Below are 6703 nucleotides of genomic sequence, written 5' to 3'. Positions count from 1 at the left end.
AAATTGTACCTGTGAAAGAGTAGTGCTAGGTTGATTGGGGGTCGACTGAGTTTCTTCATCCATCAGGCTATAAATCTGGGAGCATGAGCCATAGTGCAAGAGGGTGTCAGTGGTTGCTAAGTGGTTGGAATTGTTGGCGGTAACCACGGCTACGGCACAAGAGGGGAAGCCAAAATGAGGTCAACTGGTCCTAGTGAAGTCTTGTCATCAGTGAGCCAAGCAATTGGGATCTGAGAGAAGCAAGCATTAGAGATGAGAGTAGAGGAAGGAATTGACTAAATCTAGCCTAAGGAATTGTGGTTGGAGATGCTTTATGAACAGGACTTTCATCAAGAGCAAAACGATCCAGTGTCTTTCTCCTGAAGTTAAAACTAAGTAGAGGGTCTGGACCAGCTACTGGGAAGGAATGGGCCTTGCGGGTTGGGGCTTGTTCAAGTGTTAACTTAGCAGAAGTAAGAAAGCCATAGACCTCCCTCTAAAATCTCTTCAGGCCTTTCTTTTACACCTGAATCAGTCATGTACATCCCATTTCCCTTACTATGTGTGAAATCCTTTAGGGCAGGCCCACCCCTTAACAAAGCAGGGCTTATTTGATGTTTGGTAATTGTATTTCTAGATGAGTCTAAGACACGCTGTATCAAGTGTTTTCTTGGATACTGAAGAAGAGAGACCTTTTTGCACCCTTGTAATAAATATTGGCTTCCTTGAATAGTGGGGAAAAGAAAGTGGAGGCAAACCATTTTGGGTAGTGAGTGAGCTACTTTTGCTGCTTGCCAAGTGCATCCAGGGCTCTCAGGTGCAACTGAGTGGCAAAAATTGGTAGGATGGGGCTTGACTGAGACTTCCAAAAACACACAGGTACAGAGTTGAGTGTGCACAATACACACTTTGTAGAAGTAGAATTCTGCTCTTGGGGGAAGCATCTATGTAAGCTTGAGATGGCACCAGAGACTAATGTCCTAGGTAGTGTATGGGTAGAAATGGACATAGAGAGTGAATAAAACAAATATTCCACATGGTGCTTAAGATGTAGTTGTAGCAACTGAAGAGCATTTTTCTAAGGCAAAAGGTCAATAGATGCAAAACATTATACAGTAAGTTTTATTTTATTTGGTCAGTCAGGAGATAAGTTGTTTATCAAATATTCAGGTTGTTAGAATGTTCTGCTAGGATTATATTTTATGGGGAACACTGTTGATTGTCTACTCAATATCCGTTCTTTCTTTCTTCTTCAATAACAGAACTCAAAATTGTTGTATCAGGCCATGTGCCTAGCTATGAAATGACATTTTAAGGATTTGTTGCAGATAATAAGTATGTAGAGGTCACTACGTGGGGGCTTTCCAAGAGTTTTTCTTTTTTTTCTTTTCTTTCTTTCTTTTTTTTTTTTTTTGCAGTGCACGGGCCTCTCTCTGTTATGGCCTCTCCCGTTGCGGAGCACAGGCTCCGTACATGCAGGCTCAGCAGCCGTGGCTCACGGGCCCAGCCGCTCCACGGCATGTGGGATTCTTCCAGACCAGGACACGAACCCGTGTCCCCTGCATCGGCAGGCGGACTCTCAACCACCGCGCTACCAGGGAAGCCCTCCAAGAGTTTTTCTGAAAGGGCAGAGTTGGCTGTGAAACACAGCCTGTGTGCCATTCCCTCATTTCTTTTCATCCTGCCTAGAATTCTAACATGATGGTTGGAGTTGCAGCAGCCATATTGGGACCATGAGGCAAACCTGAGGCTGGAAGTTACAAAGTATGTTATTGGAGTAGAGAGAAAGAGTTCGTGTTCTGGATGACCATGGAACTGCCATTCTAGTCCCAGACTATCCACCTCTGTGAAAAAAGTCTCTCTTGTCTCAACCACTAGTATTTTTGGTTTCTGTTTGTTACAGTAGCCAAGAGAAATTCTTTCTTTAGGGTATTAAATACAATAAAATTTTCTCAACAGTATAGAGATAATGAACTTATTTTGTGTATATTTTTAGCCTCTCCTTATTCCTGAAACGATTAAAGCTAGATTATAAGGATTCTTAAAATACAGGATTGCATAAACTAAAAATGTCAAAAGACACCCCCCCAAAAGTGGAGATATCAAAAAAGATTCTCTTTTGTCCCACTTCATTTTATAATTCACATCAGGATCTTTGAATGCCTTACAGCTATCATTATGGAAATCATATGTTGGAAATTCTGGTTAATAGGAGTCTTGTTTAGTTGAAATCCACTATGGAGAGCTCAGGGTAGTATAATGGAAACTCTTCTAACTGGCCATCATTTGTTCAACTCATCAGAGTAACTAATGCTCTTCAGTTCTCAGTAAAACATACTGACTCATGCCCCTCTGTAGCTTGTTGGGTAGCACCCTGTCCTATAATCATTTGTGTTTCTTCTGAAATTCCTCTGTACCAGTTGCACTTGTTAGAGTAATCACATAATTTAATTAAATATTATGTGGTTTGGTAACTGATAAAAGGGAAAGAAAATAGTTGTTTCTATGAAAACTAAGTCAAATGTTTGGAAAGACTATAAAGATGAATTTTCCATGATTATTTTGCTTTTGGGTTAGGTATGAAGAAACCAGTTGTAATTGGAAGGAAAAATATCAGTAAAAATTTTTTAGATTGCTTTGAAAGAATCTTTAAAAAGTAGTGCATTTGAGTGTGGTGTGAAAGAAATGTCTGGGGAGCTCCAAAATCATGGACTCAGAAGAAAAAAGATAGCCCTACATCCAGAATTAGTTAATACATATGTATTTAAGTGTTTTAATTGAAATGTTTTAAAGGTATATATGTTTTTTAATAATTTGCCATTCTGTCAGACATTTTAAGTTCATTATTCCATTAGGATGGGTAAGAGGGCTTCTGCCACTGTGTACAGAAGTCACACTTAGTGCAGGCATGTTAAATAAAGGAATGAAAATCCAAGCAGTAATTAAATGTACCAGGTGGTAAATAAGTGGTGCTGGTATTCCTCCTACTGTGTTACCCTTTGCTGCTGGGGGCAGACATTAATAATCAATCACAGTCCTCAACTGGCTCCTTTTCAATGTTGAACACCAAGTAGCTACTACCAATGAATCAGCTGGCCTATGAAATGAAATCTTTTTGTCAACCATGGTTTAGAGTGGGGTCGTGTGGTAGGTGAAAGTCATGGATTGGCATGGCACTTGAGTCTGTGTAGGTTTTAAGTGTGTCAGGAAGATGCGTGTGTGGGGGATCTGATTGGGACATCCACCATCACATGGATTACTAGGATCCCTGTGACTAATCTCCCCCTCTAAGCGGTGTCCCCTTCCTCTTCACTCCATCAGTGTTTCTTCCAGAACTGTACTTTAGATGGAGAACATGATCTTGTCGGAGAGAGGTGAAGTTCTACTGGGATGTCCCTCAGAATCACTGTGGCTCAGCCATGCCTAGGTGCTTGGTGTGATAGCTAGGCTCTGGCAGCAAAATATCCAGATTTGATCCTGATGTCATCACTTCCTATGACTAAGGCAAGTTACTTAACTTCAAGTTTCCATTTTATCAATAGTGAGTTTATAAGGATTAAAAGCAATAATGCATGGAAGGTATAAAGGACTGGTTCCTACCACGTTCACACTCTCTACAGCAGGGTTTAGTAAACATGAATTCATGAACTCTTTGAAATCTTATACACATTTTTGTGCTCAGGGTCCATGACTTTCCTCAGATTCTCAAAGGAGTCTGGGACTAAAACAAAAACGAAACGAAACAAGAAAAACTTAAGGCTTTCTTGTTTAGAGCAATACTTATCAAATTTTAATAAGTCACCTGGAGATCTTGTTAAAATGCCAGTTCTTTTTTTTCTAATTAAAAAAAAATAAATTTATTTATTTTATTTATTTATTTTTGGCTGTGTTGGGTCTTCGTTGCTGTATGCAGGCTTTCTCTAGTTCCTGCGTTGGGTCTTTGTTGCTGTGTGCAGGCTTTCTCTAGTTGCGGCGAGCGGGGGCTACTCCTTGTTGTGGTGTGAGGGCTTCTCACTGCGGTGGCTTCTCTGTTGCAGAGCATGGGCTCTAGGTGCGCGGGCTTCAGTAGTTGTGGTGCGCGGGCTCAGTAGTTGTGGCACACAGACTTAGTTGCTCCGCAGCATGTGGGATCTTCCCGGACCGGGGCTCGAACCCGTGTCCCCTGCATTGGCAGGCAGATTCTTAACCACTGTGCCACCAGGGAAGTCCCAAAATGCCAGTTCTAATTCAGTAGGTCTGGGATGGGGCCTGAGCCTCTACATTCCTAACAAGCTCCTAGTTGTTGCTTGATGCTCCTGATCCATGGATCGTACTTTGAGTAGCGAGGGTCTGAAGTGTCTACCCCTTTCTTTTCTTTTATAGTGCTGAGAGGCACTGTAACGTGGTTTATAAAGCATGATCTGTGGGGTCCAGATAGCTTGGTTTTGCTTTCTGGCTTTGACCCTTACTAATTCTATAATCTCGATCAAGCTGCTGAAATTTTCTCTGCCTCCGTTTCCTCATCTGTAAAATGGGGGAAATAATACTACATCCATGGTAGAGTTGATATGAGGATTAAATGAGATAAAGAGTTTATAACAAAAACAGAGCATAGTAAATGTTATTCTAAGTTTATTTATCAACTTGTGAGTACACTTTCTGTTGCTTCTGCCACATTCTTAGCTCTGTCTCAGATGATCTAGTACTGTCTGGATTTCCTCTTGCCCAAAGTAATGTCTCCCAGTTGGCTTCTTCAGAACACTAATTATATAGGGGTTAAATAAATTTGTGAAACATAATATATCCCTCTCTTGGGGAGATAGTATAGCAGAAAACACTTGTTTAGTCTAATTTTTTACAAATGACTTTGATCACAGACTTGAGAACTATTTTTTCCATCTAACTCCTAATTCACACACATAAGACCTGGTATCATAAAGTAATAATCGTAGTGGCATGCTTATGAAGAGTGGCAGACAAAATCAGGGTCATTCTGCAGTGTATTGCACCAGAGAGGGTGGCTAATTCAGGTCTTCTGGGGTGAGGAAGAAGCTCTGAATCAGTACTGTCCACCAGCTGAGTACACCCCCCTCGGGCAGATGTGTCCATGAGGGGCTGGGCACTAATGAGTGCATCTATTTACTCCTGCTTTTGCCTCTGCCACATGCAGCCAGGCCCTCAGATCACACATGAACAAGCACTGCCCAGACATGTGAAATTGGGATGAGGTAGACTTTCCCATCCAGTGTTATGTTACACTTATGCCATAATATTATTTCTCGTGTCAGCGTATTGTCTTTATTACCTAATTCTCTTCTGAGAGAACATGTGGAAACAATGATTCCTCTCCCTAACCCTGGCTTTTGGATCTAGTTTTTTGTTCTTTTAAGTAAATCAAAGCTGTGGCTAAATAATGAAGCAAGAGGATTATCTGTTGATTCATATATATATATTTTTCAATTTAAAGTGGGTCTGAGGGAGTTCCCAAGATGGTGGAGTAGAAAGACTCTGAGCTCACCTCCCATGGGCACAGCAAAATTTCAGCTATTTACAAAACAACTACTTATGAAAAAACTGTGGGACTTCCCTGGTGGCCCAGTGGCTAAGACTCCTCACTCCCAATGCAGGGGGTCTGGGTTCGACCCCTGGTAAGGGAACTAGATCCCACATGCCTCGACTAAGAGTTTGTGTGCCACAACTAAAGATCCCGCATGCCGCAGCGAAGATCCCGCATAACACAACTAAGACCCAGTGCAGCCAAATGAATAAATAAATAAATAGATGAATATTAAAAAAAAGAAAAAGATAAAACTGGAAACCACCAGAAAAGATCTTCTACAACTAAAGATATAAAGAAGGAACTACAATGAGTTGAGTAGGAAGGGTGGAGTTGTGGTATAGTCAAGACCGACAAACAGGAGAATAATTACAAGTGTAGAGGTTCTCCCCAAGGAGTGAGGGGTCTGAGCCTCCACACTGGGCTCCCCAGCCTGGCGGTCCTGTGCCAGGAAGATGTGTCCCCCAGGACATTCGGCTTTGAAGGCCAGCAAGGCTTACATTAAGGACCCAGAAGACTGTGGGAAATAGAGACTCCACTCTTAAAAGGGCTCACACAAAATCTCACATGCTCCAGGACCCAGGGCAGAAGCAGTCATTTGAAAGAAACCTGGGTTAGACCTAACAGCTGATATTGGAGTCTCCTGGAGATGCAGGAAGCAATGGGAGCTCACCCCTGGGGACATAGACATGGGCAGCAGTCATTTTGGGGAGCTCATTCTACCATGTGGACACCAGTGCTGGCAAGTGCCATTTTGAAATTCTCCCTCTAGCTTTATAGCCTCAGGATCCAGCCCCGTCCATGCCCACCAGCCTATAGGCACCAGTACTGGGATGCCTGAGGCCAAGCAACTAACTGGATGGGGACACAGTGCCACCCACCAGAAGACAGTCTGCCTTAAAACCCCCTGAGCCCCCAGCCGACTCTGCACATGGCCCTGCCTACCAAAGGCCCAGGAACTGGCCCCAACACCAGTGTGCAGGCACTAGACCTGGGACCACCCCACCAGGGCCCTGCAGCCAGTGACCCCCAGACCCAGATCCACTCATCAGTGGGCAGATATCAGCCCCAGAATCCCCTGGGCCTTAGCGCCTCCCACCAGAGAGCCTGCTCTAGCCTTGGGAACAGCCTCACCCACCAGCAGTTTGAGACCGTCTCTGGGATCTCTGGGCCTGCAGCTAGACCCCA

This window comes from Hyperoodon ampullatus (assembly GCF_949752795.1).
Source record: "Hyperoodon ampullatus genome assembly, chromosome: 6".
Taxonomy (NCBI): Eukaryota; Metazoa; Chordata; class Mammalia; order Artiodactyla; family Ziphiidae; genus Hyperoodon; species Hyperoodon ampullatus.
Note: the sequence above shows the minus strand (reverse complement) of the source record.